General features: G+C 39.6%; 1 protein-coding gene and 1 pseudogene across 2 annotated transcripts in view; both read right to left on the bottom strand.

Annotated features, from left to right (window-relative positions):
• Tmem163 (transmembrane protein 163) overlaps positions 1–27,974 on the bottom strand; it is a 239,085-nt gene that overhangs the window by 154,150 nt on the left and 56,961 nt on the right. The gene's annotated exons all lie outside the window — the stretch shown is intronic.
• On the bottom strand, positions 10–20,860 carry LOC147829857 (coiled-coil domain-containing protein 152 pseudogene; annotated as a pseudogene). Its single transcript, XR_015445322.1, has one exon. The product of XR_015445322.1 is annotated as a coiled-coil domain-containing protein 152 pseudogene (transcript).

Genomic DNA, 27,974 nt, shown 5'->3' with positions numbered 1-27,974 from the left:
CTGTAAAATCTGTGGTAATGTCTCCTAGATCTTGATATTGTAATTTAAAAAATGTATAATTGATATTGTGTAACAGGAAGAAAAGATTTAAAGGAGCAGGGGAAGTGGGAGGGGTCAGGGAAAGGAAAAAAGGGAAAAGAAAAAATATGAGAAAAGGAAAAAATGGAAACAAAGTCTTTGCAAATAGGGAAGGGTGGAGGAGGTGAAGGGAGGGTAAGGGAAAGGGAAAAAATAAGAACCAAGATACTCATGTAATAGTACAAGATCCCAATGATGAATGTAACTGTATTTTGTACCAATAAATTTAATGGTTAAAAAAAATGTTAATGGCTTCAATTTACCAATCAAAAGAAATAGACTGGCAGAATGGATTAAGAAGCAAAATCCAGCAATATTCTGTATACAAAAAACACACCTATCTCAAAAAGAAATTCATAGACTGAAAGTAAAAGGATGGAAAACAGTTCTCCACATGACAGGAACTCAGAAAAAGAGCAGGGGTAGCAATCTTATTTGCAAACAAAGTAGATTTCAAACCAAAACTAATTAAGAGAGACAAAGATGGTCACTACATACTGAAAGGAACAATCCAAGAGGAAGAGGTGACAATCATAAATATATATACACCAAATACAAATGCCACCAACTATACAAAACAAATATTGATGGACATGAAAAACCAAATAAGCACTAATACAATTGTAGTGGGGGACCTCAATACCCCACTATCACGAATAGACAGATCATCTAGACAAAAAATTAACAACAAAATTCTAGAACTGAACCAAGCTATTGAACAAATGGACTTACTAGATGTTTACCGAGTATTCCACCCCACAAAATTAGAATAAACATTCTTTTCGGCTGCACATGGGTTATTCTCCAAAATAGACCACATGCTAGCTCAAAAAACATGTCTATTTAAATGTAAAACAACTGAAGTTACCCCCTGTATATTATCAGAACATAGTGCAATAACATTGAAAATCAATAACATTAAGAACCCGCAAAGGCTGCCTTCCTCACAAGTGTAAGGACCCGAGTAAATAGGGAAGGGTGGAGGGGGTGAAGGGAGGACTCGGAATGGGGAAAAAATATGAACCAAGATGCATCATGTAAAGGTACAAGTTCCCAATGAGAAATGTAATTGTGTTGTATACCTACAATGTACCAATAAAAGAATTTAAAAAATAAAAAAAGAAGGACCTGAGTTCGATCTCCGGTACCAAAAAAAAAAGAAAGAAAGAAAGAAAGAAAGACACCCCAACCTCCCCACAAACACGTGAAAATTGAATAACACCCTCCTGAACAACCAATGGGTCACAGAGGAAATTAAAGAAGAAATTAGACAGTTTCTACAAGTAAATGATAATGCCAGTACAACATACAGGAATCTGTGGGACACAATGAAAGCAATTCTAGAGGGAAATTCATAGCAGTGAATGCCCATATTAGGAAAACAGAAAGAACTCAAATTAACAACTTAATGCAGAACCTAAAGCTCCTAGAAAAAGAAGAGCATAACAAACCCAAGGCTTGTATAAGAGAGAAAATTATAAAGATCAGAGCAGAAATCAATGCAATGGAGACTACAAGAACAAGACAAAAAAAATCAATGAATCAAAGAGTTGGTTTTTTGAAAAAATAAATAAAATCGATGAACCTTTAGCCAACCTTATCAGAAAAAGGAAAGAAAAGGCTAAAATCCACGCAATTAAGAATGAAAAAGATGAAGCCACAACAGATCCAGCAGAAGTTCAGAGGATCCTCAATACCTACTTCAAGAAGCTGTACTCTAATAAAATGGAAAACACAGAAGAAATGAACACATTCCTAGATACATATGAAATGCCAAAGTTAAATGAAGAAGATATAGAAATTCTAAACACCCCAATTACAATGAGTGAAATTGAAAATGTAATAAAATATTTACCAACAAAGAAAAGCCCAGGTCCAGATGGCTTCACTGCTGAATTTTATAAGACATTTAAAGAAGAACTAATGCCATTACTCTTTAAACTCATCAAGGAAATTGAAAGGGAAGCAATACTTCCAAATTTATTCCTGGAAGCAAGTGTTACTTTGATTCCAAAACCAGCGAAAGACCCAACCCAAAAAGAGAACTACAGGCCAATCTCCCTAATGAACATAGATGCAAAAATCCTCAACAAGATACTGGCAAACAGAATACAGGGGGTCATCAAGAAGATCATACACCCTGACCAAGTCGGATTTATCCCAGGGATGCAAGGATGGTTCAACATTGATAAATCAATAAATGTAATACACCATATTAACAGAGTCAAGGACAAAAACCATATGATCATCTCAATAGATGCAGAAAAAGCATTCAACAAAATGCAGCACCCATTCATGATAAAAACTCTACAGAAAATTGGAATAGAAGGTCTTTATCTCAACCTGATTAAGGTTATCTATGAAAAACCAACAGCCAACATCATACTGAATGGTCAAAAACTGGAAACTTTTGCTCTAGAATCAGGAACAAGACAAGGATGCCCACTATCACCACTCCTGTTCAATGTAGTTCTGGAAACATTAGCCACAGCAATTAGACAAGAGAAAGAAATAAAAGGAATAAAGATAGGAAAGGAAATAGTTAAACTGTCATTATTTGCTGATGATATGATACTTTACATAGAACACCAAAAAAACTCGGCCAAGAGACTTCTAGAACTAATTCACAGATTCAGTAGAGTAGCTAGATATAAGATCCACACTCAAAAAACAATAGCCTTCTTATACACAAACAACAGACGCACTGAGAGAGAAATTAGGGAAATAATTTCTTTTACGATAGCATCCAAAAAAATGAAATATCTAGGAATCAGTCTAACAAAGGAAGCAAAAGACCTCTACACTGAAAACTACAGCACTCTGAAAAAAGAGATCGAAGAGGATATAAGAAAATGGAAAGACATCCCTTGTTCCTGGGTAAGAAGAACTAATATAGTGGAAATGGCCATAATTCCAAAACTACTATATAGATTTAATGCAATGCCCATTGAAAATCCAACAATATACTTCACATAACTAGAGAAAACAATCCAAAAATTCACTTGGAACCAGAAGAGACCTAGAATAGCAAAAGCAATTCTAGGCAACAGAGACTTGGCTGGGGGTATCACAATCCCCAACTTGAAACTATACTACAAAGCTACTGTGAAAAAAAACAGCATGGTACTGGCAAAGAAACAGACCCGAGGATCAGTAGAATAGATTAGAAGATGCAGAAACAACTTCAGACATACTCAGTCACCTCATCTTTGACAAAGGACCCAACCACCCTCATTGGAGGAAAGATAGCCTCTTTAATAAATGGTGTTGAAAAAACCGGATTTCAACCTGCCTAAGATTAAAACTAGACCCATATCTATCACCATGCACTACACTAAGATCAAAGTGGATTAAAGATCTAAATATTAAGACAGAAACACTAAACTTGTTGGAAGATTAGTTAGGTAGAACTCTTGAAGACATTAGCATAGGAAAAGACTTTATGAACAAAGCTTCAGTAGCACAGGAACTAGCACAAAGAATCAACCACTGGGATCTTATCTTATTATAAAGCTTCTGCACTACAGGAGAAACCACCAACAGAGCTAAGAGATAACCTACAATGCAGGAAAAAAAATTTAGCAGCTTTATCTCAGACAAAGGTCTACTATCTAGAAATATAAAGAATTGAAAAAAATCAGATCCCCCAAATTCAAAGATCCAATTCAAAAATGGGCATCTGAAATGAACAGACATTTCTCAAAGAATTAAAAGCAGCAAATAAATATATGAAAAAATGTTCAACATCACTGGTCATTCAAGAGATGCAGATGAAAACAACACTGTGATTCCACCTCACCACAGAAAGAATGGCTACTATCAAGAAATCAACAAATAACAAATGTTGGCTAGGTTGTGGGGAGAAAGGAACCCTACTCCATTGTTGGTGGGAGTGCAGACTGGTGCAACCACTATGGAAATCCATATGGAGATATCTCAAAGAACTAGAGCTGGAGGTCCCATTTGACCCAGCTATTCCCCTGCTGGGTATCTTCCCAAAAGAATTAAAAGAATCATACCACAGAGATATATGTGCACCCATGTTTATAGCAGCACAGTTTGTAATAGCTAAAGCTTGGAAAGAGCCCAAGTGCCCATCAACTGGAAACTGAATAAAGAAGATATGGTTTTTTTATAAAATGGAGTACTACTCAGCCATAAAGAATGAGAAACTAGAGACATTTATGGATAAATGAATGCATATTGAGGCCGTACTCCTAAGAGAAATAAATTGGACACACATGTGTAAATACCGAATAGTTTCTCTAGTGTGAGAAACTGAATGTGTAAATAAGGATTAAAATGAGTAAAATGAATAATTGATAATTTGAAATATTAAAAGGTCCAAAGGTATAGACATGGTGGGAGGGGAAGGGGAAAGTAAAGAAGGGCAGGGAAAAATTATGAGAAAAGAAAAAAAATGGAAATGAAATGTATGTAAATAGGGAAGTGTGGAGGGGGTGAAGGGCACACAGGTAATGGGGGAAAAAATAAGAACCAAGATTCATCATGTACAGGTACAAGTACCCAATGATAAATGTAAGCGTATTGTGTACCTAAAATGTACCAATAAAAAGAATTTAAAAGAAAAAATAAATAAATAAATAAATTGTATACACAAAGATGTAAAAGGAAAAGACCTCACACAGCGTAAAATCTGCATAAGCCTGTTGGTTGTAGTTGTAATTGTAATAGGCCTTTTGAGATGGGTGGCATGATGCCCAGAGCTAAGCACTGGTTTCTCACCAACTATTAAACTGTAATATTTCTTATATCCATTTGGGCCTTGGTAATACAGGAGGTAAACGATTCACTTCTACCAGAAGTAAACATTTCCTCAGGGTATAACTATAGCTGATGGCTCAGAGCTAAAAACTTCTAAAGAACTGAAGAATCATTTCTACTACTAAGGGATCTTTATATATCTATTTATTCATAGTGGGGAAAAATGAACTAGAAGAAAAAACTAAATGTCAGAACTCTGGAGACAATTCTCATACCTATGATATATCAAAAGAAAGCTTAACCCATTTGAGTCTAGCAAAGTAAACAAAAGTTTGTGCAACAAAATAATGGGCAAAAAGGTTAAAGAAAATATTTACATGAAATATAACAAAGTCTATTGATAATCTGTAAAATTCTGGAACTCAATTTAAGAAGCAATGAGATAAGTGAAATAGATCTACATAGTTCACAGGAAAGGAAATACACACTGAAAATATTTGGCCTAAATTAATCATCAATCAAAACTTGAGGAATTTTCATGTTTGGCAAAACACAAACATTTATTTCCCCTCCTCTATTTCTCTCACACCCCAGTGTTCACAAACAGTGTCAATGACCAATGCCTGTGACCCTGGACCAACATTAGTAACCAATGCCAATAATCTATATGCTTTTAAAGGGCTAGCTGCATTTAAAATATTTACAATTCCTTTGCAAACAATAGTGCAATGTAGCCCCATATGATATATAAATTATATCTCAATAAAACTGTTTTTAAATAAAGAATTATGTATAGCAGTGAGAAAGAGGAATTTAAGAGCATAGCAATTAGGTTCTATTTAGGTACTTTACTAGCTGGAAGATATCAATATCAAATAACTACATATGGAAACATGGAAAAATGTTTGCAAAGATTTAACACTTGCAAGTACACTGAAATTACATTAAAACATGGATGCATATTTTAATAACCAAAAATTGAAACCATGTAATTGTCAAGTAGTATTGGAATGGGTAAAATAATGCAAGGCATTTCTATAGAACATTTGCAGCCATGATAAAGAACAGAGTAGGTCTGCATGTTCTGGCATGCAAAGATGTCTATGACATATTATTGAATGAAACAAAAAAAGGGGTAGGGCAATAGGCACAATATGACCAAAATTTTATGTAGAAAATAATTACACTATACTATAGATGATTCATTCTATATATGTGTGTGCATACAAAATCTGGAATTATATATTTCAAATCATTAACACATAAAAAGGAGCTTGGAAACTTTAATTTTTAACTTTATACCCATTTCTATCATGTGTTTTCAACTCAAATTTACATTTTTAAAAAATCAATTGATTGTATATTCAAATGTCAAACGAATATTCAAAAAAATTTGATAATAATGGTGAATTTATAAATGATGCCATAAATCAAGCCTGCAGGGGTTATTTCTAAGTAAAGGCTTGTTTTAGAAATAAGTACAGTCATGCATCCACTTGATGGCCAGGATACATTACATTCCAAGAAATGTGTCATGAAATTTCATTGTTTTGTGAGGAATACACAATATTGTGATATTCTAAAACATGTTTTTATAAAGCTCTGCTTTACAAAGGAAGGCAAAATACTTCAAAATGATTAGGACAACAGGCTTTGAAGTCTGAGTCCAAGATGACAATCAAGACCCCCAATTCCCCCTACACATTGAGCACAGACCCTGTAACATATCAGACTCAGGCAGGGGTGACCCTGCAGCAGGCTTGAGTGTACTACTGCTCAGGTCACCCCATGAACAAGTAAAGATAGGCAGGGAGCTCTTCACTGTAGGCTTGGATGCACCATTTCCTACAACCATGTTTGCTTACTCCACAAACGTGTACTACCTTAGTTACTTTTCTCATCACTGAGACAAAATAGCAGGCATCCAAAGTTAAAGGAGGAAAAGTTTGTTTATCTCACAGTTTGTAGAGGTTTCAGCCTATAATTGGCTGGCTCCAAGGCAGAGTTGTGTGGCAGACAGGCATAACAGAGGAGAGACAGTTCATGGCAGGCAGAAGGTAGCAAAACAAGCAAGGATAAAGACAAGTCTCCTTCTGTCCCTTATATCTTATTCAGGCTACTTAGGGTAGGCAGCATTCACACCCTTAATCCTAGTGCCCTTGAGCCTAGCACTTCATCATGAATCAATCCCTCTGTCACACACTCTAGATCCAGCCACCTCTGAAAAAGCCCCACCTATGACCACATGAGGTTTGAGGGGACATCTGGATCCAAACCATAACTTGTACCAACTGCCTACCATTTGCTCTAATTTTTAAGGATGCTGTGGTCCCCAAATAGTAAAAAACAAGTCAACAAAGACAAATAACTTCACATAATGTTTAGATTTTGAATAAAACAAAGTGGAAAGATTTGATCAGGTCATCTGGGCAGGAGGTGCTACTTTATGCAGCCTGGTTTGGGGAGGCATCTTTGAGGACAGGATATTTGAGCTGAGATCTCTATGAGGGAAGGGGCCAGTGCTGCCCAGATGTAGGTGTGCTTAAGGACCATGAAAGTGGCTGTTTTAGTGGGGAATAAGCCACAGAAAGTGTTCCTATGAAATCAAAAAGGCAAACAGAGGCTGGACCACTCAGAACCTGGATGCCATGGTGAAGAATTTAGATTTTTTATTAAGTTTAAAGGAGAACTACTAGGGGATTTTAAAGTAAAGAAATAGGAAGATTAATCTCTGGCTTAAAAAATGACTGTTTTGGGAGTTTGGAGGATAAGCCACCTTGGAGAGGCCTGGAAGCAGGAGGCCACTGGAATGGTGTTGGCAAGGGATGATGATGCCCCAAAGCAGCAGAGATGGATAGGAAGGGGCTGATTATGGTCACATTTTAGATTAATTTACCAATGGACTAGATACAGGAATAAGAAAGAGAGGTTAATTCACAGTCATATGCAGATGCTCAGAGATGACTTTATTTATTTATTTTTATAAAGCTGTCTCATTTATTATTTAGGCTATTTAGGCAGTATACTTATATTGAAAATGGAAGCGAATTTTTCAATTGTTTTAAAAAAAAGTAAATAGTAATTAATGAATTTACTGTAATACTTACAATCATCTACATTTAAGGTGAGAATCTTTGCCAATAGAAAGGCGCTGCTCCGAATTGTGAATGGTATTACGAAGAATTGCAATCTCTTTGTTTTTTTCTTCTTGAGGATGTTGAAGCTTCCTTCTGTAGATACTCTGTGGGGAAATAGTAGCATCTGGATATGGTTTTGACTTAGTCTGAACTCTTGCTAGTTTGGCATCAAACTCCAGCTGTAGTTTGATTATTTCATTTTGCTTTTCTTTTTCTTGAGTTATTAATTTTGCATTTAACTCTGAGATTTCCATCTCCTTTTTCTTTATTAGATCTTTGTGCTTTTCTTCATTTAATTCAACTTTTTTCTGCATATCTTGATAAAGTTTGCTTATTTCTGTCTTATGTTCTTCCTCTTTGATTTTCATTTCATGTACAAGTTTGACAATATTATTCATATAGTCCTTTTCTATCTGTGAAAAATCCTTTATAAGTTTGTCAGTATTCACACTGCGAATCTTTTTTGTACATCCTTCGCTACTTTGATCCATGCTTGAATTGCTGTTGTTCCTGGTTCCTCAAAGTCTCCCCCGCCTCAATTGGCAGTCCGGTCCGGTCTGCTGCTGATTATTGTCCCCTCCATAGGAGGCAGTTTCCCGGAAAAATGTGCCCGTCCTTCTCCTGGCCGGGCCCGTGTCCTGTCCTGGCATTCCCACCACCAGACTTCCTGTCCTCCCCAACTTGGCCCTAGCTCTTTTCAGCCCAGAGATGACTTTAAAAGAAATTATTTTTAAATGAAAGCAACTTTCATCAGTGATGCCTGCTTTAAGATGTGTCTCTGTAGCGGCCTCACCTTCTAAAGATGCCCACCCAGTTACTCATAGCCAACCTTTGAAATCAGCTCTCAGATCCATTGCGATGTCAGTCCATAGCTGAGAGAAGCAAGAGAACCAGGCCATCAGACAAATTCAAAACAGACCTTCTGCAGATTTAACAGCTGAGTAAAGTGGTCACATGCATACCCAGTGGTATTGCTGAAAATCTCAGAAAACTGCTCAGTCATTTAAAAAAAAGTAATGAAGAGAGAGAAAAAGAGAGAGGTAGTGTTTTTCTGATGGTTCAGAAATGGAAAGAAGCCCTGTAGAAAAGTACTTTCAAAATGTGATGGTTTGAATGTGTCCTCCAAAGTTTACAAGCTCAAGTTAGAAACTTGACCCCCAATGCGGTCAGATTGGGAGTTGGTAATAAATTTATATCCTTTATTAAGGATTATTCTTGATTATTCTGTTATAGTAACATAAAATAGACTACGACATAACATATAAGTGCATAATTTTCATCAGTACTTATTTTCAAAAGAACTTATATCACTTGGCAAATGAAATCTGCGCTCATACTCATGTTTCAAAACAATGGCTTCATACCATACCACAGAATCATTCCTAAATCTTCCTTTGCAGCAGGTCTAGATGATGCCTGTACAATCATACTCAAAGACTTTGGAACTTTATGGCTCCTTAATTTTCCAGGTGGATACAAAAACATTTAAGTTCAATTTATGGAGCTTATGATGACCTCAGGAATCCATTGGCAATATACAACTCATTTAAATTCCATAAAACAAAGAGCATCTTAAGTTTTTCATTCATACAATGAGGAATAGACAAATGTGTATAAAACTCACACAATATACATTCTTGTAAAGGCTTTTTGCCAATCCAAGATCAGGATCTTGAAAGTTCTACCCCTGCATATTTTCTGGAGACTTGCACGATTTTTAAAAGGAGAGTTTTAATGGAGTCAATTGAAAATAAATAACAAAAGCTTACCATCTTTAAAGGAGGTATTCATAGGTTTCTTCATTTTCATTCATTCAATGTGCACCCTTGGAACCAATAAAGAATCATATGTAGTTTGTCTTTCTTTAAGATAGATATTTTGAACTAGGTATAAAGTGATCTCTTTATACATAAAGATGTAAATTGCTATGAATTGAATCAAAAATGTCCCTCAAAACTCTCATTGGTTCAGAGGCTTTGGAAGATGATTAGGAGGTGCTAGTCTCATCAATGAATTAGTCCATTGATGAGTTCATAATTGAATGTGCTCCTAGGAGGTAGGGCTTGGTTGGAGGAAGTAGGTCGTCATGGGCCTACCTTTAAAGGGTATATTTCTTCTTGGGCTCCTCCTCTATTCTCTTCTTCCTGGCTCCTATAGGATTAACAGCTTTTCTCTACCACGCCTTTCCACTGTGACATTTCTGTCTCAGAGACAGCCAACTATAGACTGAAACTTCTGAAACTGTGAACCAAAAGTAAACCCTTCCTTATGTCGTACGTATCAGATATATTGTCCCAGCAATGAAGAGCTGACTAATACATAGGAAAGATATAATAAAAGGAAAGGAAGGATATATACCAAACACATAAAAGTGGATACCTTCAGACCTGGTAGAGGTAAGGCCAGAATGGGCTGTTGGTCAAAAAGAACTCTAGCCTCATTTGTAAGGTTCTGTTTGTAAGATAATTATTCATATAATATCAAAGTACATACCCAGGAGAAAAAAAGACTAGTTGCACATATGACTAAAATATTAATAATGATGCATTCTAAGATTTAGGAGTTGAGTAATTATCCTTCTCTCTATATTCTTCTGCTCAGAAGAGGGAAAGACAGGAGAGAATTTTTTTCCTCTCTTGGCATCACTAACCTGAAATCCACTGATACTCATGAGACTTATCAGATCATGGGCTTCAAATGACCGAGAATGAGCAAGGACCTTTCCACATGCTTTCATATCACAGGTACCTCATAACCAAATGTCAGTTCCTCTGTGCCATGTCTGTCAGGCTTGGGACAATCTGCTCAGCTAACAAAACCTTGATTCTGTACCAAGCATACCCTCTTGGGTGCTCTGTGTGATGGTACCCTGTGCTCCCAAATCCACAGGCCACTGCTGACAGCATGGCTTGAATTAGTCACCCACTGCAGGCCAATCAACCTTTCCGGCCTGAGAACCTTGATTTGGGCCTGCAGGAGTTAGGACTCTGTGTGATTAACCCTCTATTGTGGGCAGCTATATTTTGCCATGGGGCCTGGAGAATGAATCCTGGCTGCAAAGAAAGAAGAATTAAACAGATCCACACAGAGACACAGAGGCGAGTGACAGTGGCCAGAATTCTCTTCCTATAGGAATAAGCTTTATGATCCCAGCTTAAGGCAGCTCAGGCTGGTTTCTACCATTTACAAATTTTGTTAACCCTAATATTTTAAAGCCTTCTGGGTGTCCCCGAAGGTCTTTGGTCTGATGACTAAGGCAAACATGAAGGGCAGAATTCAGCAAAAGCCCAGAAGCTCATCCAGTTCAACATTCTTCATCAACTTCTTGCTATTTCTGAGAAAGTCAAAGATAATAAAACCTTTGTGAGAAATCCTCACCATGACTGTTTGGACCAGTCTGCCTTTGGTTCTGTGACAAGTATGGAGAATGACATCCTATAAGCCATGGTCAAGTGCTCTAAGTGTGTGGTTGTGTCAAGGGCTCCGATTGCCTTGTGTCCCTGCTACAGCCTCATTTTGATGCATTATCAGAACTGTATTGATCTTCTCCATGTCAAACATGAATGCTGAATGCTCTGAATGTATCATTCAACTGCCTCCCTACTCTACAATACAGGCTTCTATCCCATTGCTGAGGACAGGAAGATGCTGTAAGTCAGGCAGTACATTCAGGCTGCCTAGCTACAAGGAGGCAAAACCAGGACTCTGCATCTGGCTCTTACCTATTCCACCACATCTGCCCCCTACAGATGCTCCCAAAGCTACTAGTGAAGACTGCCTGCCTAACACCTCCAGGTCTCGGTGACAGGCAAGCATACTACCCGGCAACCTCACAGACACAAGCACATCCGAAGGACCCAAACAAAATGTCATCTCTCTCATTTTTGTCTCATGGCTCTCCTCTTCTCCTATCTGTATCAGGGAATGTTCATCTAGACCATGTACCCCTTTTCTCTTTCATGAATTCCAGGCCTGGATTTCTCAAATCAGCTTTCCTCATGATTAGCAAAAGAAGGCTTCCATCATGGCTAGCATGCTGGATTCTTGTTCATTCTTAATACCTTTATAGAGAGATTAGGATGTCCATAGCATTGATGACCCTCTCCGCAGTACCTGACTCAGTTACTTACAAGCTGAGCTTTATAAGCTTAGTGTCAACTTAGCTTTATAAGCTAAGTGTCAACTTCAGACTCCAACAGAATGTCCTGGAGGCTTATTTAAACTGCTACAGTTTGGATCTTGAATTTCCCCCAAACACCTATGTGTTACAAGCTTGGAGCTATTGGGAGGTGGTAGGAGCTTTGACTCAGCTCAGACTTCTCACCTTCAGAACTGTGAGAGAATAAATTATTGTTTAAGTCACAAAATGTATGGTAGGAAGCTAAAACTGAAGATGATGCTAACAGTGCAGTCACTCCACATTTTGAGAACCACTGCCCTGCATCTATCCCTGGCCAGTCTAATATCATTTGAAGCTCAAGGTCTATGGGAATAGTTCCCTGGAAGATCTGATAATGATTTTGAACAGAATACTACAAGGTGAGTACATACCCCATCTCACACCTCCCTTTCCCTTAACTTACATAGTAGCAAAGAGCACAGCAAAGTTGTTACAGAGATAATTTTAAAATGTGGTTCTACTTCTCATTGGCACCATGGCTTAGGCAGACTCTGAACCTCTCCATGCTTCAGTTTCTGTGTCTGAAACTTGGTATAACTTGGTATATTAGCCTCAAAGCATCAAGAACATTAAACACAACAGTATATGTAAGCTCTGTCTGCCTCATTGAAAGAATTCTCCAAATGCCTGCTACTACAGTATTATTTTGTTGACTAGAAACTGCTTTCAAAGTAGCTGAATGCATATCCCCAGTTTTCACAAAGAGAAGCTTCCTTCCTGACAAATTGTATTTCTTGACCCAAATCAAGCAGCTCCCTTTAAGATCTGGTCCTGTCACCTATAAATCAATAGGGATTGTTTCAAAAAGTAAGAAGTGGGCTGGGGATGCAGCTCAGTGGATGCAGCTCACTTGCCTAGCTTGTACAAGGTCCCAGGTTTGATCCCCATCCCCAGCCCCGGAAGGAAGGAAGGAAGGAAGAGAGGGAGGGAGGGGGAAAAAGGAAAAGGAAAGGAAAGAAGGGAAGAAAAGAAGGAAACACAATGAGAAGAAGAAAGGAGGAGGGAGGGAGAAAAGGAAGGGAGGAGTAGAGAAGGGAGAAAAGAGAGAGAAGAGAAAAAGAGATGCACGTACATACATAAATAAATCAATCAAACAGTTGATTGATCAGTCCCCTGCACTGAACAGCAAAAATCACTAATCAGTCTAAATCCTGGCCACCATCTCCATCCACCTGGGGATCACAACAGGCAAATTCTATCTGCTTGTTCCTCTCATTTCATCTCTTCAACCCATTTACACACTTGACATCTCATCCCTGGGTACACTTTTTCCAAAGCACCTAAATGCCTGCAAGTAAAACCAAAGCTCTCTAGCACAGCCTAGAAATTCCTCCACCACTAGGCCCATGTCTTAGGTCTAATTTCTCACAACTCTCCTTTACCCACAGAGATCATCTAGTCCAAGGTTACTAGATGACTTCCAGCTGCTTAGGATTCTTTCTTGTTTCTGCCTCCACATTTGCCACCTCCTCTTCCTTGAAAGCCCTTCCCAAGTCCCACCTTCTCCACTTTCAACACAGCCATGATAGGCTGGATTTCTCCAAAGAGAAATCCTCCATATTCCTACCTATGGGGTGAGAAAAGCCTGACTACTCTTGTTCTGGAACCACGCGAGAGAAGGGCACTTCAGGCAGAAGGGCACTTCACACAGATATCTTTCCCATCCCATGTCTGGTGTCTCACAATGTGACACTGACACCCCATTATTCTAAATGTGCTTTTGCAAAGCAAAAGGGTGGAACAGTATCTCTGCTGTCATGGAGGTGTCTGCAGCCCTGGGCGGCTTATACCCAGGATACATGTTTAAGCTGTGACTATTTGTAATTTCATATAAAAACTGAATCCACATTCCAACTAATTCAAACAAAAAGAACTTCTTAAAGTATCCGCAAAATAGAAGTTTAAAATATATTTTAGCTAGGGATAACATTATATAAATTTTCGCAAAGTGACTACTCAGAGGAGAGCACTCATCCAGCTAGAGTATCCACGTGTTATTTGTCTAATGAGTCACTGGGTCTACAGTTAATCATTACTTCTCCTGAAATGGGAAGAGAAAACAATCTAATGGCCTCAATCCACCAAAATCACCTTAAACACATTCAGTGACATTTACGATATCTTCTTCTGGCAAACTTTTTGAACACCACAGTTGGAAAAATACAGATAATTCTAATAGATAAGGCTCTGAACCAGCTGCTGGGAAGTCTGGTCTGTAAACCCAGCCCTGCCAAGGCTAGCCAGACCTTCTGAGCCTCATTTATTTCTGTAAATACAAAGACCAAGGGATTTATAAGGAGCCAGAGACTAAAAGCCTACAAGCCAAAGGAAAAAATGGCCCAAAAATTAATAATAATAAATCGAAGGAGAAACAAAACTAGTACTAAGGACAGAAAATTTTAAAAACCTAAGTTCAAAGAGTTGCCTACCCATCCAACCTATAAGCCCCCGCCACATTATTGCCCCTTGTCCCCAGTCATCACAAAAACCTTCTCGTGGATGGAACTAGTTAAAGAGTTTCCACCTGTGTTCATTACCTCTCGCCGAGATGTCCCAGTGTCAAGGGACTGGAAGGGGAAGGACTGAGGGGAAAAGCAGAGTGACAGAGTACCATTGTGTATTAGTTTTAATATTCTTCCAAATATTCAGACCTCAATTCAGGTTCCTGGGGCCCAGAGACCCAGCCCTTACATTTCAGGTTCCTCTGGTGCTAAGTTTACGAACACAGCACTTATAAACCATGGGCTCTCTGGTGCCTTCCTCCTCTCCACACTATCAAGTGGGCTAACATATTCTAAGTGCAGTTAATTGAATATATTTTAAACAAATGACTGCCCCCTAGGAATGTGGCTATAGAATAGTTCAAGCGTATGCATCAGTTTTCCTTGGAGGGAATGTGGTCTGGGTTCATGTGTGGCCAATTCTGCACTTCAGTTACTGAGTCTCTACATTTCCTAAAGGAACTCTTACATGAGAAACTCACTGGCTCATGGCCTCCTGCATGTGCTACATGAAAGAGACCACCACCAGGAATTAAATCAAACATGAGACCCAGGTCCCCCATGGCCACTTCCTCACCATAGAAGCATTGGCAGGAGCAGAGCCCAGGGCTGTTCCCCTTTACTTTTGAAGAATGGGGAGGTGGGGGATGAGTGAAAAGTCTTTTGATCACTTCTAGGGTATGCCGGCCAGCATTATAAAGACCAAAAGTCCCTTCCCTAAGCAAACGCTTGACCCTTTTGACCCTGATCCAAAAGGGGATGTGTTCCTGGGCTTCTTCCCCCTCCCCTTGGTGACTCCTTCCTACCTTGGCCAATGGCCTACTGTGTCTCTCTGGTCCTAATTCTATTCCCCAGGTAGACAGAAGAGAAAAAAATATAAGAGTCTGAGCCCTGACTTCCTCCCCATTCTTTTCTTTTATGCTTTCATTTCTGATCATCTCCAGATTTAAAAAAAAAAAAAAATAGATCCCAAATGAAGATTCTCTAACACTCTGGTTCCAAAGCTCATGAGCTATAACAAGACAGTTCCAATGAAATCTCCCCTCTAGTGTGCAGCAAACTGTTTTTCCAAAGATGGCTTCACAGATTTCTTTCGCATCCCATGTATGATGTCTTACAGTGTGACACTGATACTCCATCATTGAGAGGTAGCTCTAGTTCCCTTTCTTGAACCTGGGCTGACATTTACTACTTTTTTGACCAAGAGAAAGTGGGCCAAGTGATGCAGCACAACTTCTGAGGTTAGATCTCACAATTATTTTTCTCCCTGGTTCTCTCTGGGGACACATGTCTTCAGACCCCTGAGCAATCATTAAAGAAGCCACCATGTTAGAGAGAGGACATGGGCAGATTCCATAGGGATGGAGTATGTACAAGGAGCCTCACCTGCTATAGCCCCTAGGAGTTTGTGGCTCCTTAAACATATTCCTGCCAGCTTGACACACGTGGTACATGCATGACTGTCCCTTGGGCAGCTTGTAAAGCTGGTGGTACAAGTGAAAACAATTGTGCATGGGACGGTCATGCAATGCACCACCAATGGTTCAAGTCACTCAGAAGCAAGACATATGAATTATAGCCCCACTGTGAACACTTTAGGCAAACATCACACATGAGCATGAAGAGGGGCCTTTGAGATGAGCGCAGCCATGGCAACCCTCTGACAGCAGCCTCACTGGAGCCCTGGCCCAGACACTCACCTGAGCCGCTCACAAATTCCTGACCCACAGAAACAAGGTTGGTGATAGCAATTATTTTTCTTTTAATCACTGGGTTTGGAGTGATATGCTGTGCAGTCACTGTGACTAGATCACAGGAACTTTAGAAGACTCAGCTCCAACTCCCAAGATAGAAATTTACCACCTCTGGGTAGGTTTAAATAATCATGTCAGTGTTTAATTTCACAACTCTACCTCCTAGTAGAGTAAATCACGCCTTTTTTAAAAACGAGTTTAAATTTCTGCTTCAAGATCTTGAAAATGTCACAGTTTCTCTTTCAAGGTCACTCAAGAGGCTTTGCAAAAGCTCAAGGAGAGACTGGGCAATTCCCACAGCCAGAAGTATATGAATTCCCCATACCAACCCCTGAGCATCCAAAGGGGAAACGTAGAAAGGGCATGATTAGGGCCTTTCGCCCGTTTTTTTGGTGGTACTGGGGACTGAACCTAGGGCCTCTGCACTGAGCTACATCTCCTGCCATTCTTTTAAAAGTTGAGACAGGGTCTCACTAAACTGCATATGCTGGGCTTGAACTTGTAACCCTCCCGCCTCAGCCTCATAGAGGTCTGGAATTACAAACCACACCACCTATGTCCAGCTCCCTCTCCCTCTTGAGCATTCTGGCCTTGACACCGGCCTTCCTCCAAGTTGACAGCCACACTGCAGACTAAGCCTCTGACAGCAAGAATCAGGCACACGAATAACTTAAAACAAATAAAGTCTGGTAACATTCAATAAGCTGGCTGGGGGATGGCTGGAGTTCCGTGCCCTGGGCAATAGCAGCAAGAGACATATGAGAAGGAAGGTGTATTAACGAGCTAAGGCAAAGCCTGAGAAGGTGAGGAAGAGGCAAGTTACTGGAGCAGGGAGCTTCCATTTCAGAAAGCTAAAGCCTTGGTTTTTTAACTGAGTTGGGCTGGAACCTGAGATCACCGGCTCCCCGTTTGTAACAAGAAACCCTTTCATAAGAGCCAATTACTTGACCTCGAAGTCTCTGAATTTAAAGTACTTTGAAACCAATACCACATAAGTGCTTGAATAAACAAAATATTCGTCTGTGATATTCTAGTTCATTACTTTTCTCCCAAGCACTGTGCCATTCTTCCTATAACATAATATGTTGTCACAGGACTCTGAGTCTTGGTTCTGTGGAAGACTTATCCTCCCCAAGTGACAGTCTTTCTCACTGGTGATGGGCTCTGTGCTTCTGTCCAGCCATGTCTGCCCAGCAGCTGGGACTGAGTGCCTTCTCCTTTCTCACTAGCAATACTGGACCTCCATAAAGGCCACTGTAGACAAATAACACAAAAACTGGCACCTGGCCCAGAGTGCTCAGCTTCCCAGAGGCTCCAAATCCTGCCTGGGTTTCATAATCCTTATCATGAGCCTCAGCCATTCAGCAGCTCCAGGTTAACAAGCTGATTGTCAGGGGCATGGCACGGATACAGTGGACCCTTGACTTACAAACTTGATTGGTTCCTAAGGACTGGTTGTAACTCAAGTTGGTTGTAAGTCAAGACAGCTGAGATCTGGATATTTACCTGGGTACACAGTATAGATAATAAGAGGCAGATAAATCTTCCATTAACCTAATTTACCCAAGTTGTTCATACGTCAGGCTGGTCATAACTTGAGGGTCCACTGTACTCTTCTGAGGCACCCCCAGCCTGCTCCCCAACTTCTGGGCCCTGCAGTCTCTAGGATCAATCACAACCTCTTTCCAAACTCTGTAGCTTCAGCCACAGATACCCAAGGACCCACCCCCATTCTGCCATGTCTAGTGTTTCTCTCTCTAGATAGCCAAACTGGCTATGTAGGATCACCCAATTTGCCAGAGTAAAGCCCTATACAGACTCCTCTATCCATAGCTGGTGACCCAGGCACTCCCCATCAACCTACAGATCCCAGATTTCTTACTAATACTACCCCAACATTCCTCTTGTAGGATCCCTGTCTTCCCACCATGAAATCTGAAACAGAAATGCTATTGTCAACTGCCCCCATGTGGCCCACTCAATTCCCCCATGACAATTCCCACAAATGACAGGATGACACCAGAGCAAGAGCCTCAACCAAGTTCAAAACTTATTTAGCTCCATTCCTCCTTAGTGGTGGCTAACTTAGGGCACATTATTCAACCTCTCTGGAACTTGGCTGCCTCAGCTATTAAACAGGATAATAAAAATAACAGTCTTATAGCTCTTATAGGGCTATTGTAAGGATGAATTAAGCTCATAAATGCAAAGATAGCCTTAGCCTGTCATGAAATAATTATTATTACTATCATTAACCTCATGTCAGTTACAGTTCATCTACTATCCCTCAACAGGTTGCATAAGCATAAAATAGGATCTTGTTTGTGAAAAGTATCCTTTACATTTTAAAAGCAAAAAAAAAAAAAAATGCATTAGCTATTGCTACTTTTGTCTCCTCAAAATTCCTAACCTAAGCCCTGTTCATTTCAAGGGTTCAGCCTTACAATAAAGAAACAGAACAGAGGGTGTCATGAAAGGACAAATAAAAATATAGAAATGAAGTTCTTGAATGTCTATACTTCCGTACTCTACGAACTGCTATGACTGTGTACTATATATTACTCGTCTCCATTTGAATGTCCCACAGGCCCCATGACATGAATATGCCCAGTCCTGAATTTACCATCTTCCTACTGGCCCCATAATACCCCCTAACCCTTCTTACCTCTGTATTCCCTAAGTCTATTAATGGAGTTTTTCTACATCCAGAACTCTGGCCTATTATCTTCTACCCTGCTTATTTGTCATACAAATTCTGTCAATTCTACCTGCCCCACCTACCTGAAATCCAGTAACACTGATCTGTTCTTGTTCCTGCCTCACTCTCATCTTCTTGGGTCATCATTATGGGGGACCTCCTCAGAATGTTCCTGCCCCTATTCATGTACCCCAAACCCCACCCAAGGCCAGTTTTCCAAAGTAGAAATTTAATCATATTATTTCCCTACTTACAGTCCTTCAAAGACATTCCATCAATCACAGCTATTGCACTGAATGTTTTTTTAATCACAAGTCCCATCAAAAATCTAACAAATATCATAGACCCTCTTAGGAAAATGCACAAATACCTAAACTTTTACATACAAGGTCAGGTCATAAAGGAGCCCCTGGTATCTTTCTACTACCCCTGGGATAAGAAACCATAATCCACAAAAGACAGCCCCATCTCATAAACTTACACAAGGACTTGGTGGTCAGGTTCATATTTACCCTCTATCTTCATTTCTAGCTACTTCCTATCTTGTACCTGAGGCCTAGCCATTTTGAATGACCAGCAGATCCTCCAATTCCCCACATTTTTTTGTGGGGTCTTCTCTCCCTTCAAAGCTATAAGTCCATGAAAAGCAGACACTGAGCTGTTCATTTTTGTATCCCAAGAACCTTGTACTCAGAGATGGACACAGGTTAAACAAAATAGGCAAATTACTAAAAAGCTAGCAGAATCTTAAATAATGTCATCAATAAAAGTGTTTCCCAAAGATGTCCACTTCCTAATCCTTAAAAACTGAATATCTTGCCTTTCATAGCAAAAGGAACTTTGCAGGTGTTAAGGATCTTGAGATGAGGAAAATACAGCATACTAGATTATCCAGGTGAGCCATGGACTCTGAGGAGTCCTTAAAAGGGAAACAGGAAGATAGGAAAGTTGACGCAACAATGGAAGCAGAGGCTGCAGTGATGTAATTGCTGGATGGATGGAGGCCATGCCAAAGAATGAAGGCAGCCCCTAGAACCTGGAAAAGGCAAGGAAACATAGTCTCTCCTCCAGAAGGAGCCCGATCCCATCAAAACCTCTATTTTAGCCCAATGAGGTTGATTGTGGACTTCTAAGCTCCAGAACTGTAAAGTAATAGCTTTGGGTTGTATTAAGCCACTAAGTTTATGGTCATTTACTACTGCAGCACAGCAACAGGAAACTAGGAAAACATACTATATATAAATACAGGTTGTATATTTGTATTACATAACCATTACAAGTCTAAAGCTGTACTACCCTAAGCATTCATTAATAGGGGATTGGTTAAATAAATTAGGGTGCATACATACAATGATATAGTCATTAGGAAGGAAAAGGTCAATATTTGTCTTTTTCTCTTTTATATGCACACAAATACATACTTTTGATGAGCATAAATTATTCCATATTTGAGGATATACTTTCTGTACATAAATCAGATCATACTATACACACTGCCTACCCTGCCTTTTGCATTTGATACATTGCATCACAGGTATCACTCCAAGTTAATGTAAAAGTATCTCTCACTCATCTCGAGAAGATAGGATTAAGCATCAATTCTTACTTTGGGGCTACTAATTGAATTTTCCAATATGCATTCTCAAAAAGAAATATATGAATATATTTCCATTTTTTCCCATTAAGTTTATTGGTACATTTTAGGTATACAGTTACATTCATCATTGAGATCTTGTACCTTTACATGATGTATCTTGGTTCTTATTTTTTCCCCATTGCCCTACCCTCCCTTCACCCCCTCCACCCCTCCCTATTTACAAAGACTTTGCTTTCATTTTTTTCCTTTTCTCATATTTTTCTTTTCCTTTCTTTCCTTTCCCCTACCTCTCTCACTTCCCCTACTCCTTTAGACCTTTTCTTCCTATTTCACAATATCAATTATACATTTTGATTCTTATTTACACTTTTAGTTTTTCACACCAGAGAAACTATTCAGTATTTACACATGTGTCCTATTTATTTCATTTATGAGTATGGCCTCAATGTACATCCACTTAGCTATAAATGTCTCTAGTTTCTCATTCTTTATGGCTGAGTAGTACTCCAATTGTCCATCAACTGGATACTGAATATATTTCCATTGAGAGGAACACATCCATTTTCAGAAGAGTTTGGGGTTGAAATTTCATTGTGAGCACTAAAAAGAAAAAAGTTGGACCAAATATTAGTAAAATTTAATAAACCACTCAGCTCATCTGGTTTTATTGTTTGTGATACTTGTGATTGAATCAGGGTGCACCACCCCTGAGCTATATCCCCAACCCTCTTATTTTGAGATAGAGTCCTGCTAAGTTGCCCAAGTTGCCCTCAAACTGTTGATCCTCCTGGCCTCAGCTTCCTGAGAGCCAAGATTATAAGCATGTACTACCACGCCTGGACAAGTACTTTTATGTTTAATTTTAAAATATTAGTGAAAGAAATCTGAATCACATAGGCATAATGAGAGTTTTTTAGGTTTACATTTTAGCCACATGGATCACTGAGGTTTTCCCAAAACTTCTGTTATTTCTACAACTTCCAGGATGGCTAACTGCTAATCTCACTGAGAGAGGTTGACAAACACATAGGAACAGAAGTATAAAATGTGTAGCAGTGACTCCTCAAGGGACTGATATGCCCAGCTCATAATGGGAAGGATATGAATAATTCATATATTTTCTGTATGGGGAAAAAAAGACTTTTAGATATCTAAGCCTAAATCAGATTGAATTAGTTAAAGAAGATGAATATGAAGTAAAGGGAATTCTGTTGCTTAGCTTCATAAGTTACCATTGCAAATTTCATCTAGAATTCACAATCAGGCAGCCTCCAAGTGAAAAGAACAACACCAATTAATAAATCTGGGGCCGGGGATTTAGCTCAGTGGTCCTGGCGCCTGCCTCGCGAGCGCAAGGTCCCGAGTTCAATCCCTGGTACCAAAAATAATAATAATAATAATAATAATAATAATAATAATAATGTAAATAAATAAATCTGGTACCAGGATTTGGAAATCGAATTTTTCTTTATCAAAAGCAGAATGGCCATGCAAAAAGCAATCACTGATTATTAGCAGACACTCCACATAGCAAAAGAGAGGAAGCATCTCAGGTTAGCCCAAAGCCTTCTGACAAAAGGAAACCAGAGTCTAAAACAGTTCTGTGGTCAACTGTCCTCAATCCTCCTCAAGACATAGCTCCTAAACTCAGAGCTTAAGCTCAAGGCCAGGAGAAAATGGACCTTCTATGATGTAACATACAGTGCAGTGGGCCCGTGATGAGATGGTAAATGGTTCACTGGCTCTCTGAGAGAAAAAAAATGCCTTTACATGCAGCATTTCTCAGTCTCCACAATGCAAATACAACCACCCCATTGCTGATTTCAAGCCACTAACTTGGTGTCAACCAGTTTGTAAAAATCTTGAAATTTTAACAATCCACTATCGGGAGCCAGCCCACTCCAGTTCACTATTGAGCAGCCCTTCATCCTCGCTCAAAAATATAAAAAAAACTTTCAAATGTCTGAATCTCCATTCATTCTTATGGGCAAAGGATTGTGTGTTTTCTCTTTAAGGGGCATGCCCTTCCAACAGGGTAAAGATTAACTGCACTGTTTAGTACTACAGTGGACACACATACCTAGTTCTAACAGGTTGAGACACCTACACAACATACAATTCACAAATTTAAAATGTACAATTTGATGGCTGTTAGTATATTCAGAGTTGCACAACCATCACCACATTTAATTTTAGAACATTCTTATCACCCCAAAAAGGAATTCCCTACTCTTTAGATGTGGCCTCTAACTTCAGCCAACAACCCCAGTCCTAGTCCACCTTTAATCTGCTTTCTGTCTCTATTTATTTACCTATTGTGGATACTTCACAAAAATGAAATCATATAATATTATACATATATTTTTAAGTGTAAAAATATCTGAGATGAAAAAGTCATAATGAATTGGTACTGTATAAGGCAGCCCTAAAAGAATATTGATTATCCTCCTTCTTATCTCATTGAACCAACTGATAAAACTCCACCAATAGGGTAGGGAAAAAACACAGAAGAATACAGTTCTGTTTTCTGCCAGCAATTTTGCTTCTGCAATTCTCCAAAGAAAGCATTTTAACTAGGCCAAGGAGATGTAAAATACCATCAAAATGTCCACATTCCACCAGCATAACTTGTGACACGTCAAAATCAAAGCAGACCAGCTTCCAGCAACCCTGCTCCTCTCTCTTCCTCCCTCAAACATCATGGCTTTGACTGCACAGAGAAAGAAGCTTTGAAGATGATCCAGATCCACAGAGGAATGGGGGACATAGAGGCCACAGGATAAGACTGAGCCCCAGGGACTGTGATGACGGTGCTATTTTTAAAGGTATCTCTGAAGTGTGAGCACTTGATCCGTCCATACCCGGCCCTCAGCACAAAATCTCACTCCTTGTAAGAGAAATGCCACAGACAAAAAGCTCCCTGCAATCTATGCTGGAAAAGACATGGGAGAGACAAAAATAAAGGCGGCAGTGGCCTTTTGAATCAAAAAGAAACTACTGGTTTCAAAATCGTTTAATTTTCTTTTAACCACACCATATATTACTTTTACAAGCAAAAGAAAAAAGTCAATTTCATCTTGGGGGTGGAAAAATGACTCAAGTCTCTAAAAGATCTTTTTGTAATAAAGTCACCCCAAACAAAAATATATTTATAATATGATCATAGCTATGTTTCTTAAAATGGGTGCAGAGTATAGTGATAAACAAAAAATATTAAAATGGAAGAGTGGAGAATTGTCCTTTTTTCCTCAAAATGATGTATCACTTTTATACTATAATATTATAATAAGTACCAATATCATCTTTACCTTTTTAACTAAGTATACCCCCAGGTCATAATGAAGTAGATGGTAGCTCCTCCAGTACCACTGGACAGACAGAGAGGAAGGAACCTACAAGGTCAGAAAGCCAGACGGACAGTGATGTCCCCGCCCACTTGCAGCACCTCTTGGTCATGGTCTCTTTCTGGTGTCAGGAAAGCAGAACAAACTTCCTAATTATCCTGTGGTTTCAGTTTCAGAACCTCCATTTTCTAGGACGACACTGCGTTATTCAAAAATCGCTTTTAACACATCTGTCCCATCTCTGGTGACAAGACAGTCTTTGCTTGGCTAAACTTTAATCAGGCTTCTAAATCTTCCAGGCCCATATGTGGACTTCCATCCAAAACCCAGTTTTAGCAAATACCTTACCATGTTAGTTTAACCAGAACTCCCACCCTCAAGATCTGATCATCCTGGATATCCGATCAGCAGCCTCCTCCTCCTCCGCCATCCCTCATATGACATCTGGCCTATCGTTAGCAACAATCCTGTTAGAGCATCTTAACCAGAAGCCCCTTACCTCTGACATTTCCTCTCTACTAGTTTTTCATCCAAGGACTCTCCGCCTGCTCCTTGGCTACAAATCTCCAGTTGCCCATGTTGTATTTGGAGTTGAGCCCAATCCCCCCCTCACTTCAGGACACACTGTTGCCATGGTTCCCATACCTGCCTCCATGGTCCTGAATAAAATCTTCCTTACAAGTGTTACTAAATATATTTTCACCAGTCCACTACCAAACCTCCAGCAGCAAAAGGAGCCATAGAATGACTCTCAGAGTTTTAACATCTAAGAGCCTCACCAAGACAGGGAATGATCTCACTGTTAAATCCAGACAGCTATTAGTGGAGGCTCAAAGATACTCTGCCTCATTCTCAAGCCCACGTTAGCACAGGATTTGTTACTCTCCTGGCTGTCTTTTCAGACTTTATGGGCTGTAAACAGTTCCAAGCAAGAAAAAAAGGTAAAGATTTTTGGTTTTTTGAAGTAATATGGTGTTCTGGGGGGTTTTTTGTTTACAGGTAGCTCCTCCTCACCAAAACGAGGAAACGACAGTGGCAGCATCTTACTGAGTTTTTTCTTAGACACAGCCAGTGAGAGCAAGGTTAAAGGTCAGAGCAGAGGCTGTGCAATCTCCAGACCTGGCTTCAAACCTCACCTGTGCTACTAACAAACTGTGTCCCCTTAGGAGTTATTTCATATCCCACAACCTATAAAACAGAAACCAAAGCAGGTGCAGACAGCTGCAAAACCAGCAGCAAGCCCTTGCACATTTCTATCATGTTTGAGATAAGTTATTATTTTTTCCAAGCACAGACCAGTTGATCAATAAATGTCTGCTAAATAAATTAATTCTTTCACGTTACTGATTTTTAATTGTTTTAAAATGAATTTTTATAGAGCTGGCTTTTTCTAACTTGCAGTAGGTAAGCTACATTTCAATGAGGCTACTATACTTGAGAACAACTGCTACTTCAACTGTTGAAATGTCAGTCTTTCACCAAACAAAAGAAACCTCTTCCAATATCCATCTAGGTATATGAAAATATTGGATTCGCACAAAGAGGTTAACAAGCAACACATTTAACAACTAACAGAGATCAAGACACTCCCCCACCCCGACATAAGGGTCAGTGTATGCTTCCAGTCTGGGGCAAGTCCTGGAACCCACTCCCAGCATTAGCACTTCCAGCTACTGGCTAGTGTGTAAAACCACAGGATCTCAGGAAAGGAGATGGGCAAAAGAGCAGAGATAAGGGGTGTGGGCAGTGACTGACTGCCCAGTGGGTTTTAACAGCCAGCAGTGCCATCTTGGCATGCACCTGAGGAACACCAGTCTTCTTCTGGTCACTGTATATGTCTATGTCTGCAAGTGCATAGCCAGTGTCACTTTGTTCCATCACCTTTAGGATAAATCATTCTCTTTAGGTCATGTACCATAACACAAGGAGAGGTTTTCTTCAATTAGAGCAAGATTAGGCATTTCAATCGGATATGTGCTCTGCAGGCCCCAGCCATTTCAATCATTTTCATACCTGTGAAAACTTATACTTAAAGAGTAATTTCACCCAAGGGACAGAAAGGAAAGACAAGTGCCCTGAGTTGGAAGGAAGCACCAAAAGTGAGGAACTCCAGACTAATTCAGGACCTCACCAGGGGCTTTCAGTAGCACTTTAGTTGATTCTTACACCTATCCTAGAAAGGACCTAACTACCCCATCTACAAATGATCAAAGAGGCACAGAGAATCTCCTGCACAGGGTTAGAAAACTGAAGTGGTGGCCTACCTAGAAACAAACTTTCTAAGTCCCACTCCCTCACCTCCACCTCCCACTACAAGTGAATTATTGCAAGGTGCTGGAGTCTCCACAGGGTTCCTAGCCACCTGCCCAGCAACTCAGCAGCACTGCCTTCTCTCATCAATCAACTTCCCAAGCTTCTCTAATGCCTCTACCCTATACCTGCCAGAAAAAACTTACTTTAAGGAGCTCTTCAAACATTTGTTCCAAGAAAAATACAAAGGAACCAATCCATACAGTAGGCTAACAAATACAGGCAACCTCAAGTCATATGGTGCTCTGCCAAGTGGCATGACAGCTAGGAAAGGAAACTAAGGTTACTAAAGCAAAATACAAACTGTTCACAAGTCTCCTACCTATATAAATGGTTGCATGACAAAATAAAAGTTTCTACATAATATTTTGGAGCAAAATATTTTAAACAAGGCCTTAAGAAAAATTTTAATTGTTTTATAAATACTAATTAATTACTGTTTTCATTTTAAATGGATATTTACCCTTAAGGGATAGATAAAAGGATTAAATTTAAAAATTAAAATCAAAGAATGGATTTAGTCCGCAATGATGAAATCTATAAAACAGTCTTTAAAGTCACAGTTCAAATTTAGCTAAACTCCACTTCCACAAATCTTTCACTTTTTTGTTACTTAAGTCACCAAAAGTTACCATTCTTTTCCAGTGTTACATTCCCAAAAGCTCATTGTGGACCACATTGAAGTGCAAAGTTCCTATCAGTTCTGACAGTTCATTTGTATGTTGGGCAAAGGAGGTCAAAGGAGTAGGGACAATCTCTGCTTGGAGACTCCAGGAAGCTTTGGGGCAGGTAGGGCTTAACCCTAGTCCACATAGAGAGGGGATGATCATGCTCTGAAGCCAGAGAACTGGGGTTCAGACCCAGCCGCACCACCTGTGAACCATGTTACTAGCCCCTCTATGCTTCCTTTTCTTCATGGAATTGTCAAGAGGATTAGGCACAATCACATAAATTCAGATGATCACTGACACATAGTAAGTACTCAATCAAGATTAACCTTACAACCTGTGTGGACTATTTGAATTAAAACAGAGGACATTTGATAGAAAATGAACAGTCAATGCATGCCTTCACCCATCTTTAGGATCATTTAGATCATCTGTCAAAGGTTCTTGGGTCACTGAAGGGTGCTTGACATTTACCATCAATTCCTAAGTCATCTTCTCTCCATCGGCACACATTAAAGCCCCCTAAGCTCCAAGTCTCAGATATAGCCATCTAGCAGGGCACCTTGGCAATCTTCAACAGCCACATCCAATCATCCCAAAATCTAGTCCAACCTCCTTTAGATCCTGCTCAGTACTGGACAGAGTCTTGGATACATGCTAAGCAGGGCAGCCTCACATTTCCAGTCCCTTAACCTCCTCTCCAGTTTAAGTTCCTTGCAGCAACTGCCACATAAACCCCACCTCTTTGTTCTTGCTGATCCTAACCACCTGCAATTCCCCAAGTGCGCCAGACTTTTGAGAACTTTGTTTCCTTGGCCCACAACACACATATGGTCACTACCCACCCACCCCTACCCAAAGCAAATAAAAGTAGAAGGCTCCATCTGTTAAGTGCTGGTACTCAGCTTCCACATCTAGGCACAAGCATCATGCTTTCTCTTAGTAGAGTGGAACCCACAGTACATAGTACATTCGCAATTTA

The sequence above is a fragment of the Heterocephalus glaber genome, unplaced genomic scaffold, assembly GCF_053883595.1.
Source record: "Heterocephalus glaber isolate CG9 unplaced genomic scaffold, H.glaber_assembly_v1.0 deba00000347, whole genome shotgun sequence".
Classification (NCBI taxonomy): Eukaryota; Metazoa; Chordata; class Mammalia; order Rodentia; family Bathyergidae; genus Heterocephalus; species Heterocephalus glaber.
This window is presented reverse-complemented; position numbering and strand designations above follow the sequence as displayed.